This window comes from Zootoca vivipara, chromosome 10, assembly GCF_963506605.1.
Source record: "Zootoca vivipara chromosome 10, rZooViv1.1, whole genome shotgun sequence".
NCBI lineage: Eukaryota > Metazoa > Chordata > Lepidosauria > Squamata > Lacertidae > Zootoca > Zootoca vivipara.
In genome coordinates, this window is record NC_083285.1 from 50075770 (window position 1) to 50093682 (window position 17913).

General features: G+C 41.6%; 1 protein-coding gene across 4 annotated transcripts in view; it reads right to left on the bottom strand.

Annotated features, from left to right (window-relative positions):
* Nucleotides 1-17913, bottom strand: part of TBXAS1 (thromboxane A synthase 1) — a 228716-nt gene that overhangs the window by 146596 nt on the left and 64207 nt on the right. The window lies entirely within an intron of this gene.

A 17913-nucleotide genomic window follows, 5' to 3' on the forward strand; every position in this document is an offset into this window, starting at 1 on the left:
AAGCACTCAGGGCTGATTTTCTTCAGAATGGATAGGCTTGATCTTCTTGCAGTCCATGGGACTCTCAAGAGTCTCCTCCAGCACCAGAATTCAAAAGCATCAATTCTTCAGTGATCAGCCTTCTTTATGGGAAAACCATAGCGTTAACTATACAGACCTTTGTCGGCAAGGTGATGTCTCTGCTTTTTAAGATGCTATCTAGGTTTGTCATTGCTTTTCTCCCAAGAAACAGGCATCTTTTAATTTTGTGACTGCTGTCACCATTTGCAGTGATCATGGAACCCAAGAAAGTAAAATCTCTCACTGCCTCCATTTCTTCCCCTTCTATTTACCAGGAGGTGATGGGACCAGTGGCCATGAACTTGGTTTTTTTGATGTTGAGCTTCAGACCATATTTTGCGCTCTCCTCTTTCACCCTCATTAAGAGGTTCTTTAATTCCTCCTAACTTTTGCCATCTAAGAGGCCAAACTAAGATTCACAAAATGTTTAGGCGTATGCGTCCCCCTGCGTACCACCCTTTCATGTTCCATGCTTTTAGAAGCAGAAGAGGGTGAGCAAAAAAGGGAAGCCTGTCTGGCCTTTGGGAAGGCAGTGAAGACGACTCAGGAAAATCTTTTGTACCCTGGGGCTGCTTTTATTTTATTTTAAAATATATAATTCTTTTATAATGATGTTGCTTTCAATTTGTTTTTCTGCTAATTTTATATGTGCCCTCCTTGGTTGCACTTTTGTATTCTGTTGTATTTTCTCTGTGTTGTTGTTGTTTATCCACAAGCCACTTGGGGGTCCTTTTATGTTATTTATTTTTATTTCATAAAATTTATATACTGCTTGACTGTAAAAAACCTCAAGGTGGTTAAATAACCCCAAAGCGGTTTTACAAACCCAGCATGAATGTTGAAAAACGCTATTATTTTTATTTTATTTATTTAACGATAACAGGGGCTATATTAATAGAGGTTATTAAATTAAATTGCAAAATAATAAACATAGCTTTCCTCAATGTGCATACTGGCTTGTTGAGCCAAGAGTTATAAATCAAGTAGTATACAAGTAGTGAATTTATAGTAGTAAATTGTATATTACTTGTAAAGCATATGCTGCGAAAGCAGAAACCCCCAGTTTTTAATCCCTCACATCTCCAGTTAAGGCATCAGGTGATCCAAAATACATATCTCTGACTGGCAGCCTGGAAAGGCACTGCCAGTCAGAGTAGCCAATATGAGGTACATTGGACAAAAAGTCCAATAGGACTTTCCTGTGTTCCCATTACTCCGCACATAAAATCTATGCAGATGTGAAAAGCCCCTACTCTTCCACCCATTTTCACATTCAAGTTTCTATATGTGACGTGGGTTTTTTTTGAGAAACCAGGACTTTCCCTCCACAATATGGACAGTACCAGAACCACGTATGAATTGGCCAATATTCTTTAACACCCCAGTTTGATTTTGTGAATTGTCTCTGGGAGACTGTCAAAGAGCTAACCTCTACAACACAGTTGAAAAACATTTATTGGGATAAGACTATGAAATGCACCACTATCAACGACAGATTCAGAGGATGTAGGGCCTTAGGATCCCAAGGTTATATATACATTGGCTTCTTTTCAGCCTAACAAGTTGACATGATTACAAGTGAGCATTTGTCATATATGGCTGATGATTAGCTGAAGCAGTATTTCATTTCATTAATACACCATGAAAGCTGTTAATAGGATTGTGCTTCTTTACTACTCTATTTGGACAGGAATGTGATCCTAATAAGATACGAGGTCAGCTCCCCTGCTTGGGAGAGAATGAAACTGTCTGCAGTACTTTATCTTGGCAAACACTGGCAAGCAGAGGGTTTCTAAATGCTTTTCCCACCAAGCTGCTATTGTATTTGCCCACATTTTATTACCCATGCTTCGGCTGTGACATTTTCACTCAGTTGAACCGGAGTTTGTTTTGTCTGCATTTTTAAAAACATAGTGTATGCCTGACTGACCTCTCTGTGATATCGTGGCTGACATTCCTTGAGTGGTTCAGCCCATTACTATTATCAGTTTCTCAGTGGAACTGGGAATACAGAGCCATATTTCTTCAAGCTGTTATGAAGCTGCACTCTCCTTTTACAATTTCCAGAGGGGCAGCCGTGTCTATTGCCAACAAACATGGCAAAGAGCCCTGTGGCACCTTAAAGACGGACACATTTATTATGGTGTAAGCTTTCCTAGGCTATAGTCCACTTCATCTGGTGCATCTCCTCCTTTTACAGTTACAAAATCTAATCTGTGAACTCTCCACTCTTAGAAAAACTTAACTTGGGTCAACTGTACAACAGTAACTTACATTTCTGCATGGATGAAATTTCTTTGAAACAATGAGTCCCCCCCCCTGAGGATTTGATAATGCTGGGGGCTAAACAGAGCAAGGCATTCATTGTCTAAGAGTTAGGGACGTAGAAATCCCAAAACACACAGTATTTATAAAATGAAACCTCCCCTCTATTACTGATAGAATTCAAATTATGGGTTTAAAATGACAAAATATTAAATCTTCCCAAATATAGGGGTGCTTTAATATCATGTAGGTTCAGTGATTTACTTTCTGAACTGTTCCATGGAAAATTTCAGGGTACCCCTTCTGAAGTATGCATGTGTCCTTGAGGATCTGGAGCAGTAGAGTCTACCACACGTCTTGATATTCTGTTGTGTGCAGAGACAGAATACAAAATTAAAAATTTTGTGACTTAAGGAAATGCTTGAATGAGTATATTTCAGGGAGGAGGAAGAGGATCCTGGTGAGGGGTGCAGCTGGGAGTAGGTCACACAGGAGCAAGCTGGAGATGGGGAGGGAGAGGTTGTTGTAGACAATACTCACAGGGTGACAGAGGAGGATGACGGGGCAGGGGCCAGTGCACAGGAAGCCGAGCAGCGGGACCCCTCACCGGAGAAGCCCCCATCCCATGAACATGGCAGGTCTTAAGGCATAGGGAACAGTGAGCAGAGCACTCCCGGAAGCAGAGGCAGGCCAGAGTTTGCAGCCTGGTTCACTAGCTGGCCAGGTGGGGAAGGAGGCATGTGACTCCTCAGCTGGGGCAAGCTGAGAGCAGGTGAGGGTCACCTGCCTCATCAAGCCCAGATGCTGCAATCAGCACTCACAGTTATAAGGCGGCGGCAGAGCTGAGATACTATGTCTGCTCAATTGTCCATGTTGAGGGACCTCACCTGGGATTCTCCTTAGGTTTTGAGATTGGCTGCTGAACTACTACTTTGGCTTACTTGGACCGCATGGATTGGCTTCTGGACTTGGAACTTCATCTTGGCACCCTGTCTGCCAGGTAGGCCAGGGGATCAGGACAATACTGGACATTTTATTTCTGCAGAAGGAAACACTGTTCACACATTTTGTGTAAGGGAGCGCACAGTCTACAGTACACATGTACAATGATCAATTAATAGAATCAAGATAGAGGGGGGGTTTCAGCCGGAACTCGCCAAACCTCTTGAGTGGGCAGCACTGCCATTATAAGAAAAGGGAGGCGATCATGGTGAGGTCTGGCACCTCTTCTTCTAGAAAAGTAACAGAGACACCACCTTCCCGACAAAGGTCCGTATAGTTAAAGCTATGGTTTTCCCAGTAGTGATGTATGGAAGTGAGAGCTGGACCATAAAGAAGGCTGATCGCCGAAGAATTGATGCTTTTGAATTATGGTGCTGGAGAAGACTCTTGAGAGTCAAATGGACTGCAAGAAGATCAAGCCTATCCTTATTCTTAAGGAAATCAGCCCTGAGTGCTCACTGGAAGGACAGATTGTGAAGCTGAGGCTCCAATACTTTGGCTACCTCATGAGAAGAGAAGACTCCTTGGAAAAGACCCTGATGTTGGGAAAGATTGAGGGCACAAGGAGAAGGGGGCGACAGAGGATGAGATGGTTGGACAGTGTTCTTGAAAGTACCAACATGGGTCTGGCCAAACTGCAGGAGGCAGTGGAAGACAGGAGTGCCTGGTGTGTGCTGGTCCATGGGGTCACAAAGAGTCGGACACGACTAAACGACTAAACAACAACAACACTGAACATGAACATTCTCAGGATTCAGTTTTTGTGCTTCCATGCCACATGAGGACAACTACTTCTCCTGTCACATCTCCCCCCCCTTTCTTCCTACACAGCTTCTCTTCCTGCACCACTTTCAGCTGGACTCATTGCTGTCCATTAGGTTGCCAACTAATATTTGTCTCCACAGCCTCTTATTTAATCTCTTAGCCAATTACCAGATTTTTTGTTGTTGATGCAGCCTGAACTTTAAAGAGAGTTGTGTTCTCCCTCAATATCTCCAAGCCCACATGCAAAAAAAGACATGCAAAATAGCTTACATTGACCCTGCTGGTGTCCAGCAGTCCCCTAGGGCATGTGCTCACTCACTTTGACACAGTCTCTCTCATGCTTAGCCTGTTTGCACATAATTCTAAATTATACAAACTCTTACTGTTTTCTGGAAGAAAACACTATTATATATCTGATCCCAAGACAAATGAAGACAGGCCAGGGATGGGAGCGATCAAGGGACTACCGTTCTATGAATTTTTTGTTTCTCTTACGTTGGTTGAACATTTTGTTGCTCCTGCTTCAAACAATGTCAGCCCTTGTTATGGGAGTGCTAACCAGCCTGAATATTACTGCTCAAATTGTGCTGAGTTGAGGGGCAGATACTGGGATCTCAAAAGCCAGCCAGCCTTGGGGGTGTCCTATGGCACGCCAAACCCTCTGGACCATCCTGGTTCCATCTTGGCCTGTCCCTGCCCTCACAGCCCACAATCCAAGGAGGCCAGGGTGGGTGGGTTTGAAAATCAAAAGTTGGTAGCCCTACTTTGGTCAAATAGGTAGGCTCCTGTCCTGGTCAAGTACAGTGTGACATTGTCCCTCTCATTCCATCAACGATGATGATGATGATGATTTAGGCTGAATTAGCATTCTATGGTTTTTTAAGTGTGTTTGTGGGAGGGGGTTATTGGTTAGTTTTTGTTTTATTATGCATTTTGAGTATCGGCTGCTGGTTATCAGAAGTGGGCAATAACTGTTGGACCCAGATCCTGGGATCTGCTCTAGGTTAAGCATTGGAATCCCTGCAGACTCTCACTGCTTGGAGACTGGGGTGCATGCAACAATGCTGCTGTATCAAGAAAGAAAACCCAAGGGCGATGAATAAGCAGAGGAATAGAGGGACGGGAGAATCACATTGCTGGCTCAAACCCAAGACCATCTAGTCTAGGATTCTGCTTCCAACAGCAACTTGCCAGACATCTCTGAGAGTTCATAGGCAAGGCATAAAGGTGAACAACCCCCTGTTTGTCCCTGGCATCTGGTATTCAGAGTGTGCTACCTCTGTACAGAGAGATTCCATACAGATATATATATATTTATTTATTTTTAAAAAACGCTCTCTAAAGCTACCTTATTAAGGTCATCTGCAGGGTGACATGAAGTAGAAGATGAAGGGATTATGGCTCAGACTTCTGGGAACCTGTACACAAATCTCTGCCTTAAACTCATTTAGTACCGTAGTTCCAAGACTAAGAGACATGTGGCACTGTACAGGATAAGTCTGAGATCTGAAAAGAACTGCAAGATTTCTTGGCCAACAGTGACAAGATGTAGGAGAGACCCAATTAGCTTTTTTTGTTTTGTTTAAAAACAATTTATACTTCAAACAGTTGCAGAGAGGAGGACCCTTCACACTGGCAATGGGGGAGACGGAGTTAATTCTTTCCCTCATTCCCCCAAAGTCAATCTTTGCCTTTATTTCGCCCACATTTAACTTTGCAGCTTTAAAAGCTATGGGAGAGAGAGAAATACAGGTTGAACAGGTATCTTATCCCCCCCCCAAACAGTTGAGTGTAGGGGGGCAATTTCCATCTGGAGGGGGCATTCAGCTGCTCTGAAGGATAACTAAATAAAAGACAGCTGATCACATTGTCATAGGGCAGGCACCCCCAAAATGCGGCCCTCCAGATGTTTTGGCCTACAACTCCCATGATCCCTAGCTAAGAGGACCAGTGGTCAGGGATGATGGGAATTGTAGTCCAAAACATCTGGAGGGCTGAAGTTTGGGGGTGCCTGTCCTAGGTTCTACAAGCAAAAGAGCGATTTGACCATCTTGTTTCTTGAATAATAACATAGCAACCCATTTTTTAAACTGGTGGATTTTCAAAAGTAGGCAGAAATATAGCATGAGGCCTGCTTTTTGAAGAGCGGGTGCAGGAACTATCTGTTAAAAGGTTTACTGATTTTCTTTGTTTTTAATAATGATGGTTCTCTCTATATATTTTTAATAAAGACGGTTTTATGTATATATTTGCTTTCAACTGTGGATTTTAACATTGTTTATTATCTTCAATTTTATTGTACAGATTTTTTCAATCAAGCAGTTTTGAAGTCTTCTAAATAAGTAAAACTTGGGGATTTGAGGAAGGGCTGTGCTTCAGTGGGAGAAAGTCCCAGGTTCAAAACCCAGCACCTCCCAGGTAGGTATCCCTTACCTGAAACCCTTGGGAGTCGCTGCCAGTCAGTGTAGACAATACTGAGCTAGATGGACCAGTGTCTGACTCAGTATAAAGCATCTTCCTATGTTCCCAGAGCTGAGAGCTGGACCATAAAGAGGGCTGTTCGCCGAAGGATTGATGCTTTTGAATTGTGGTGCTGGAGGAGACTTTTGAGAGTCCCATGGCCTGCAAGAAGATCAAGCCTATCCATTCTGAAGGAAATCAGCCTTGAGTGCTCACTGGAAGGACAGATCGTGAAGCTGAGGCTCCAATACTTTGGCCACCTCATGAGAAGAGAAGACTCCCTGGAAAAGACCCTTATGATGGGAAAGATTGAGGACACAAGGAGAAGGGGACGATAGAGGACGAAATGGTAGGACAGTGTTCTTGAAGCTACGAACATGAGTCTGACCAAACTGTGGGAGGCAGTGAAAGACAGGAGTGCCTGGCATGCTATGGTCCATGGGGTCACGAAGAGTCGGACATGACTAAACGACTAAACAACAATGTTCCCAGAGGCATGTGCTGGGCCCAGACCATTTAGGGCTGTACATTACCACTGCATTCATGTTTCACATCCCAACTCTCTGCATGTGTCCGTTGCCTTTTCCGTATCATTGGACTTCAATTTACTTGTAGCCAAGTGAAGTGAAAGAAAGCACATTAATGGATGCTACTGTGCTAAAGCTAAGGCTCAGATCTACCAAACACACAAAGGACAGTGCTCATAGCAACAAGCTATAATTACGCAACCCCAAAAGGTGATTTAATCCTCCCTCTCCCAGCAGAGAGAGAGGAATAGGTGAAGGGATATTTCTTCGTTTAACTAATACAATGCAGCTGCACAAAATTGATTCTGGGACCAATAAGATTTGGGCGGGGTGGTGGTCAAATCTAAAACCCATATATGAGCAGGAAAACAACCCTATAAAGTAGAAATGAAGAAATTCATTGACATACATAAGAAATGGAATGTTATTTCTAAAAAGTCAGTTGAAATTATTGTATTCAGCTCAGTGCAATGTGGATATTACAATGAAGATATGCTTTCTAAAAATAATAATAAACCCCCAATCCACAACAGATGTTAAAGGAGCCATTTTCCCCATAGCAAGAAAACATTAAGATGAAGAACAGCCCCTGTTGCCTTGTGAGATGTAATTAGTTGTGGGTGATCTCCTTTTGGAGATAACATGCACTGTTCGTTTCAGTTCGAAAGCCGAGTGATCCTCTTTTCAAAAGGTCAAGCGGCTGATTATTTGGAGGGGGGATTCTTAGATCCTATACTCTTAACTTTAATTTCCCACATGGCAGGGAGTTGTTACGAGGTTTTTGTATCAGTTTCAATACAAAATTTCCGAAGCAGTGTACAATAAAAAAAAAAGCCCCATAACAATCAAATCATGAGAGAGCATAAGTATCCTGAAACAATTAAGAACGGAAAATGGAATTAAAAAAGCAAAAGCCATCAACACCATGAACATAACAGCAAAGACACGCATATGTATTAGCAAGCAAAAGGGAGGTCTTAACCTGCTCGGAAAAGGATAGCAGAGTGCCAGAATGCTAGGTTTACACCTGAAAAGGCCCTGTGTCTCCTGGGAGCTACCTGGGCCTCTATCCAAAGTGGTGCCAAGTCACTTGCTCAAGGATTTCTGCCTGTGCATTAGAATTTTCTCTTCTCCTCCTGCCATGCCCCCCCCCCATGAATTTCTTTGCATGCATTTCTGTCTAGTTTCAAGATATTGTATTTATTGAATTAGATTGGCATTTACCTTTTGTTTCTCTTTTTAAAAATTCTGCTTCTTTCACTTATACATATGCTGCAGATCACAGCTTCAGACATGTCCCAAACCACTGAAGTTGTGATTAATCTTTAAAAACAACAACCAGGAGTCTCTCTGTAGTAAAAAATATATAATTAATAATAATATCCAGGGGTCTAATTTCCAATAAAGATTTAGATTTGTGTACTCCGCGTTGTATTCTCTAAGTTGTTAACCTCATTAATCAGACCTTCTATGATGAATAAATCCAATCTGACATAATTTTTATTCCTTGCTGACATATGTGTACAGTTTCGTAGTTTTGGACTGGCTATGCACCAAGCATCAAAGTAAATGTCAAAACAAAATAAAAAATTCCTTCCAGTAGCACCTTAGAGACCAACTAAGTTTGTCATAGGTATGAGCTTTCGTGTGCATGTACACTTCTTCAGATACTTCAGAAAGTAAATGTGTTTATGTAATACACTGTAGAAGGATGTTTTAAAAGAAGGTGGCGTGCATTGGGGGGGTATGTGGTAGGTGAGAGGTTCTGCTTTTATCAAAATAATAAATAAGTACAAGATTTAAGTCACCACCTATCACCACTTTCGCCTTATTGAAATGAGTGCAGTAATGTAAAAGTTTCATCCAAAAATTGTTCTTGTTGGGTATTAGGTACATAAATAGAGCATAATGCCAGCCAGGAGTTATCTAACAGATCTTTAAGGAAGATCAATCTTCCATTAGTTGGACCACTGCTTCTGACCCATCAAGGTATTGATTGATTGATTGATTGATATTTATTACGGCCATTGGCCCATCACACAACAATTTCCCATACCAACATGTTGTTGTTGTTTAGTCGTTTAATCGTGTCCGACTCTTCGTGACCCCATGGACCATAGCACGTCAGGCACTCCTGTCTTGCACTGCCTCCCGCAGTTTGGTCAAACTCATGTTCGTAGCTTCAAGAACACTGTCCAACCATCTTGTCCTCTGTCGTCCCCTTCTCCTTGTGCCCTCAATCTTTCCCAACATCAGGGTCTTTTCCAAGGATTCTTCTCTTCTCATGAGGTGGCCAAAGTATTGGAGCCTCAGCTTCACGATCTGTCCTTCCAGGGAGCACTCAGGGCTGATTTCCTTAAGAATGGATAGGTTTGATCTTCTAGCAGTCCATGAGACTCTCAAGAGTCTCCTCCAGCACCATAATTCAAAAGCATCAATTCTTCGGCGATCAGCCTTCTTTATGGTCCAGCTCTCACTTCCATACATCACTACTGGGAAAACCATAGCTTTAACTATACGGACCTTTGTCGGCAAGGTGATGTCTCTGCTTTTTAAGATGCTGTCTAGGTTTGTCATTGCTTTTCTCACAAGAAGCAGGCGTCTTTTAATTTCGTGACTGCTTTCACCATCTGCAGTGATCAAGGAGCCCAAGAAAGTAAAATCTCTCACTGCCTCCATTTCTTCCCCTTCTATTTGCCAGGAGGTGATCGGACCAGTGGCCATGATCTTGGTTTTTTTGATGTTGAGCTTCAGACCATATTTTGCGCTCTCCTCTTTCACCCTCATTAAAAGGTTCTTTAATTCCTCCTCGCTTTCTGCCATCAAGGTTGTGTCATCTGCATATCTGAGGTTGTTGATATTTCTTCCAGCAATCTTAATTCCGGCTTGGGATTCATCTAGTCCAGCCTTTCGCATGATGAATTCTGCATATAAGTTAAATAAGCAGGGAGAGAATATACAGCCTTGTCGTACTCCTTTCCCAATTTTGAACCAATCAGTTGTTCCATATCCAGTTCTAACTGTAGCTTCTTGTCCCACATAGAGATTTCTCAGGAGACAGATGAGGTGATCAGGCACTCCCATTTCTTTAAGAACCTGCCATAGTTTGCTGTGGTCGACACAGTCAAAGGCTTTTGCATAGTCAATGAAGCAGAAGTAGACGTTTTTCTGGAACTCTCTAGCTTTCTAGACATATACCAACATATATGTACTTAAACCACCCATCAAGCTATATTTTATAGTCATCCAACAACACACACACAAAAACAGACAGAATCACACATAGGAAAATGCCTCAGATTAGACCATTTGTTCATCAGTACTGACTACTCTGGCAGTCACTCCCCAAGGTCCCAGATCAAATCACCTGTCTCCTAATTATCCTTTAACAGGACATGCCAGAGACTGAACTTGCAAGCCTTCTGCATCCAAGGCATGTGCTTGACCACTGAGCTATGTTCCCTCACCATATGCAATTACATTAGTTGAACAGTGAATATCTTCCCCCACTCTCTACTGAGACCATCCATACGGTATATGATTTTCAAGCACACCCTGAGAACTGAAGGGGTATGTGTTCATTTCCGAAAAGCGGGATCTACAACACCGTGATTGAAATAATCCTCTCAAGACCTGAGGGCTTTCAGAATAGAAGGCATATATTGTTTTGACGTGAATGAAGCTGAAAAGTTGCTTTGACATCCTGCTGTCAAGGAAACCAGTCCACACAAAAAGAAAACAATTGTGATGGTATCAGTCAAATGATTCAAGTGACCTTAGGAGAATAGCAATACAGGCTCCAGTTTCAAATATCTGTATTCATCCTGGGGGTGGGATAAAGATATTTGCTCTCCATATTCATTTGGAAGCCATTTTCAATTGGGAATGTGTTAAGTACTGTATCTCCTCCAAGACTGTCAGATCAAACTCGAAGTCAAACAATACGTACGATGCTTCCACATACTTGCATTCATTCCTTGCATTCATAAGAATCGAGAGCCTGGAGAAGAGAGTAGGGGAGGATGGCGGATGATGCTCAGCCATTTTTCAGGCATAGCACTGCATGCGCACATAGATGTGTGTGCACTCTGCAAAAACAGCCCCCACCAGTAGTCAAAAAAAAAACATTTAAATGCCTTTGTTTACATGTCATTATGTTACATTGTATGTTCAGCTGCTCAGTATTCAGTATAGAGCTGGTATGTTATGGTTGCCATGTTGCAAGAAGCGAAAATCCAGACCAAAAAAAATTTGTTGAGCTTTTTTGGCAAAATCTCAACTCTTCCAATATGCGCTGCCACACATCCCGGACATTTTTGATGCTTTCCGAAATATATGCTATACCTACTGCGGGGATCTGTAGTCCCATAGTGAGTTTGCACCGTCCAACTGTATTATTAATATTTATTGATTTTGACAATTTATGTACCACTGAATTGTAATAATCTCTGCTGTAGTGATCCTTTTAGTTTTCAGTAGAGTTCTGTGGATCCTGAACACATGATGTTCAAATAGTGCTATGAAAGAAGGTGTATGGCCTAGGTTTAAAATGCCTTTTGGACATTTCGAGGAAGCAGACAAAGCAAGGTTAACCTTTTGTCATGCCGAAATTGTGCCACACCTGGGAGTATTCCCACAATATATGTAAAAATTAAATACTGGAATCACAACAGTACCAACAGTTGGCACATTTACTAATTTCGGGATGGATAAAGGCAGTGGGGTGCCAATGGAAACATATGACTATTGTTGCTGGCAAATCTCTACACTACTTACAAAACAGAATAAAAAATACAAAGTTTAAAACATTTTTACATTAACAAAGCAACAACTAGAAGAATCACATCAACAACAATGTCAAAACACCAGCAGTATATAGGACATGATAACCCACTACAAAATCCAGGAAAAGAGGAATCTTTAACCTGGCACTGAAAATGCCTTTTTATTACGATGTGGGCCTAGCATGTCACAATGAAGTTTTAAAATTAGAGTGGTTAATTCAAGCAGCGGCAAATGTTATCTAAAATAGGTTTGATTATTTCTTTCTTTCTTTTAAAAAAGGGTAAATTACAAGAAGAATGCTTCAGAAGTATTTCAAAGGAAAAAAGAGGGGAAGCCTCGGACGCCTTACAAGCCTCTAGGCCAAACTTAGCTAATAAGCAACAATTCAAACTGAATATATTGCCATCTTGCCGTGACCAGAAGGTTAAACTCAGTTTGTTTGAAGCTGTTATCCTCCTCAATCAACTGGGACAAGAACAACAGATTATTCTCAATCCAATGCTTCCAGAAAGCGCCTCTGCTCTTTGTCTTGACCTCCGGATTTTGCCATGGCGTCAGGACCATGTGAGCATATGGATCAAAGGCTGGGCTGCAGGAGTTTGCCAAGCCAGACACATGTTCAAAGGGCTGTGAACGATCGGGTATTTAAAAATGGATAGAATCCAAGGCCTATCCAAGCATACCCTCACTGATCCATTTCCAAAAGGAACCATTAGGGCATTCCCTGGGCAGCTTCCAGAAGGCAATACTTAACCCTAGAAAGGAGGAAGGCTTTTGATGCGGGCTAAGAAAGGCAACACCTTGCTACACTCTTATTGACAGCTGGAGATTTTATAAGCTGTTCTGCATTTGCCAGACCACAGGATAGTTTTGCAAATGCATTTATAAAATAAAAAAGCCAACTTTAGTAATGGTTTCGAGGAATATGCACAGGTAGCAGTTTTAGGATTCATACTTATCCATTCTGAAGGAAATCAGCCTTGAGTGCTCACTGGAAGGACAGATCGTGAAGCTGAGGCTCCAATACTTTGGCCACCTCATGAGAAGAGAAGACTCCCTGGAAAAGACCCTGATGTTGGGAAAGATGGAGGGCACAAGGAGAAGGGGACGACAGAGGACGAGATGGTTGGACAGTGTTCTCGAAGCTACGAACATGGGTCTGACCAAACTGCAGGAGGCAGTGGAAGACAGGAGTGCCTGGCGTTCTATGGTCCATGGGGTCACGAAGAGTTGGACACGACTAAATGACTAAACAACAACAACAACAACAACAACAACAACAACAACAACAACAACAACAACTATATGTGGCACAGCATTTGTATTAAAAGTACTAATTTTCCCTCACCCAATATTCATCATAGGAGCTTTGCAGGGCCAGCTCTAGGTAGAGTCCTGGTGGCGCGGGGCTGTGCGGCAAAGCTGTGCGGAAGTCATGCTGCGCCCCGCGAGGGCGCTGGAGCGATCTCCGCCCCTCAGCGCCAGGGCGCGCGACCTGCTCGAGACTGCCCTGGGAGCTTGTCCATCTGTCTAGATTTTGACAGCAGCACTTCTCTAGAATGCCTGCCATACTTGCTTGGACTAATATGTGGATATTGCTAGTGATGGTCAGACCAAGATATTTAATGGACTCAGCACCTTAAAGTAAAAGGCCACTGGCCACATATTTCACACAAATAACTGCCCTATATACAGGACAGATTATTGTTCCCTATGGGGTTGATGCCCTGATATTTCTGCAAATGAGATCCATCAAGCAAAGGCTTTCAGGAGAGGTATGGTCCCATTTCCCGCTGCAGAGTGCAATTTGGAAAGTTGCACATGTAAAGGTTTGCAGTTCTTTAATGTTTAATGTTTTCACTAAGTAGCTGCCTCATTTGCACAACAGGGGAGAGAAATCGGATAGGAACATTGGATGTTGCTTTAAAGTAAATTGGACAGGTATATCCGGCATTTGAAGCTGCCCAGGCCATAGCTGCCAAGTTTTCCCTTTTCTCGCGAGGAAGCCTATTCAGCATAATGGAATTTCCCTTTAAAAAAGGGATAACTTGGCAGCTATGGCCCAGGCGTCTGTTCTCCAGGAGTCTTTTCCAGACTTATATGGAGGTGCTGGGATTGAACATAGTAGCTTATTGCAAGCAAAGCATGAACTCTGTCATTAGGGACAGGGGAGACATTTGAGTAACTGTGGTTATAAAACCTGGTGCCACTTGGAATACTATGCAAAGACACCTCCCCAAAATCACTACAAGACTGCAAACTTTAATCAACTAATCAGTTAGAATAATTGATTGAAGTTTATTAAATTAACAAAAAAAGGCATCCTGAGCAAGCAGGAAATACATGTTATTTAAACATGTATTTAAGATAAAATACTTACAAAAACTGAATACAAAAAACAGGTATTGCCCCTTTACTTTCACCCAGGAGACAATAACTTTTTTAACATGGCACCTGTTGTGGCATTTACGCATGGAAACATTATTTTCTTTTCTTTAGAAGTGTAGTTTTATGATATGCGCATTTATGCTGCAATCCTACACCCACTGACATGGGAGTAAGACCTACTGAAGTCAATGGAATATGCTTCTGAGTAGCTAGACATGCATGGGATTGCACTGCTTTGATTAAAATTTCTTCAATCATGGTACAGTTCTAATTACAAGTCTAATGCTGCAACAACAACAGAATGGGGTACATATGTCAGCAAGGCCAGGAGAAAGCAACATTTTCTAACTACTGCTTCTGTCCTTACTATATACAGTCCCCTAATTCATGTTTATAATTCTTCCATTGTTTTCAAACGGCATTTTGAGACTCATTCCATTGTTTCGTGCTGAACAACAACCAAACCTTAAAAGCAACTTGGTGGGTTGTGGTTTTCAATGGACTAAAGCAACAATATAAAGAAAGCACCCTCCCAGCCTCATCCAAGTTCAGTGTTCTAGCTAATGAAGAGTGACAGTAAAGAGAGATTATTTCTTTAGGGACAATATCTGCCAACAGAAACTGTACTGGAAAGGAGCATGAACTTTTTACCAAGTAGCACACTTCTGTATCGCTGAGAAATATTAAATTTTCAAACTCAATTTTGTGAATAATGTAAAAAGGCAACAGAGGAGATCAAACAACGTGCAAGACCTCTTCCTGAGACTCTGGAGGGATGCTGCCAGTCAGAGTAGACAACAGGTAAACTAGATTGACAAATATAAGGCAGGTTCCTCTTTCTTCCTCTTTTCTTATCCCAACTTTACATATTTAAATTAAAAGAAGCTGAAAACAGAGTGTGTGAAGAGTTTCTGAATCTTTTCTGTGTAAGCACAGCCAAGTGTTGGAAATATTCACGGAATGAGAGCCGTGACGTTAATGTGTTGAAAATAATCTGTGTGGGAGCTTTGTATATTGTGGTTTTAGAGAAGGCTGAGTCACAAACCTAAAGTGACAAGAGGTGATCCTGTCCCCGAGGACTTTGCTGCAAATGGGTGGCTTTTTCTGACATTTACGAATTGGGTGACCCATCTAAATATGATTTTATTTGGAGGAACTTTGGGATTTATAGTGTTTGCTCCTTGATCAGTGATTTTCTTCCAACACACTCTCATCTCTATTGTCAACTCTTCCCCCTTTATCTAATATTTGACTAATCTTATTAACGTATTGTTTCTCTATGCTTGCCAGAGCTACTTGGAAGGCTTAACACCTGCTTTGCACCTGTGTTGTTGTTGAATTTATATTGTTATCAATAAAAAATAAAAAATGATGAAAATCATCAGTTATGAGTGTGACTTGCAATAGAATGTTGCAGCTTTAAAACATGTTCTTGTTCACTATTCCAGTCAGCCGGACATATCACCCATTATTATTATTATTATTATTATTATTATTATTATTACTGAAAGTTTTCAACATACTCCACTGCATTCTCCCCCATTTTTCATTCCCCCTGCAACAGTCAGCCAGCATTGTGTGGCTCCTGAGCATGTTAATTATTAATTATTATTATTATTATTATTATTATTATTATTATTATTATTATTATTATTTATACCCCGCCCATCTGGCTGGGTTTCCCCAGTTACTCTGGGCGGCTTCCAACAGAAAAATGAAATAAAATAATCAATTAAACATTAAAAGCCTCCCTAAACAGGGCTGCCTTCAGATGTCTTCTAAAAATTTGGTAGCTGTTTTTCCCTTTGACATCTGATGGGAGGGCATTCCACAGGACGGGCGCCACTACCGAGAAGGCCCTCTGCCTGGTTCCCTGCAACTTGGCTTCTCGCAACAAGGGAACCGCCAGAAGGCCCTTGGTACTGGACCTCAGTGTCCGGGCAGAATGATGGGGGTGGAGACGCTCCTTCAGGTATTCTGGACCGAAGCCATTTAGGGCTTTAAAGGTCAGCACCAACACTTTGAACTGTGCTTGGAAACGTACTGGGGGTTCAATCCTCACTGGGTTGTTTTGAAGGCTCCCTCCGAAGAGTGACTGTCCTTCTGCAAACTTGGGGATTCCTCAAATCCCACTAGTATTTCTTTCTTGTCCATTTTGGCTACCATACTTCAAAAACAGAGGGAATGGTCTGCTGGAGTGTTTAAAAGCCACATGAGAGCTAACAATCCAAGTTCTAATAGAAAAAGAAAGAAGGTAAGGATTGAGAACAGAGAAGGTGCATGATCTTTAGGATTTCAGCAACAGGAACTTTTCTTTAAATCACATGAACATGTGTAAAACACTGAAGTGAATGGCAAGTTCCTAAATTTTGAACAAATGTAACAGTTAATAGTTTTTGTTACATTTCTATGAAATCCTTATCATATCATAATGTTATAATATTCTGTGATAACAGAAAGACAGCCTATTAAACTTAGTAAGAATATCCTTCCCAACATTTCAGTGCTAATTAAAATATTGCAGTACCAAGAAAACAGCACTTAAAATAATTAACATGTCTCTCTTCTTCATCAGAAAGGGCTTAAAATGATTACACATATACCTCTTGGGAATGTTTGGTATTTAACATCACAGAAATATGACATTTGAATTTTTTATTTTGTAAAAAAAAAAACTGTCTTAAAAACGCAAGCTGCACCTAGCACTGGCATGCACAAGCTCATCAAGCACCCTCAAAATTGAAAAGTTATTTGGAATTGAAATATTATCTTCAAAATTAAAATATGCTGGGATTTCCCAAAATCCACATGCAAATTCAATGCCCATGAGAAGCAGAGCAAAAAGTGAAAATTTCAATCCTTGATCACTGACTTGCCCTGCAGTCCACTTTTCCCATCCTCACCCTGTGGCTGTTCTTATTTAAAAAAAATTATTACTGTATTATTATTATTGAAACTTTTCAACATACAATACAAAAACTAATCTAAATAAAAATAATAGAGAAAACTAAATAGAGAAAGAAGAGGGAAGAAAGAAAGAAAAATGCAAAGCCCTCTATCAGAGGTAGATCTCACACAAAAGGGGATAGACCCTCCCAGCTGTCATTTTGGGGCTTCCCTTTCTTCTCCCCGCCTCCCACCCTGGGGAATCTTCCCTCCCCTGCTTCTCACACAGGGTTCTTCACCAGCGAGATATCACCTTCCTGTGCATAGTGCCCTCCCTAACCCAGAATAGAGGACATCAGAAAACAAAACAAAATGTAGGCATGAGTAAACTGTTCATTATGAGCACACTCAAGAGCACCCAACTTTGCTTCCTAAACATAGAATCATAGAATCGTAGAGTTGGAAGAGACCACAAGGGCCATCCAGTCCAACCCCCTGCCAAGCAGGAAACACCATCAAAGCATTCCTGACATATGGCTGTTAAGCCTCTGCTTAAAGACCTCCAAAGAAGGAGACTCCACCACACTCCTTGGTAGCAAATTCCACTGCCAAACAGCTCTTATTGTCAGGAAGTTATTCCTAATGTTTAGGTGGAATCTTCTTTCTTGTTTGAATCCATTGCTCCGTGTCCGCTTCTCTAGAGCAGCAGAAAACAACCTTTCTCCCTCCTCTATATGACATCCTTTTATATATTTGAACATGGCTATCATATCAC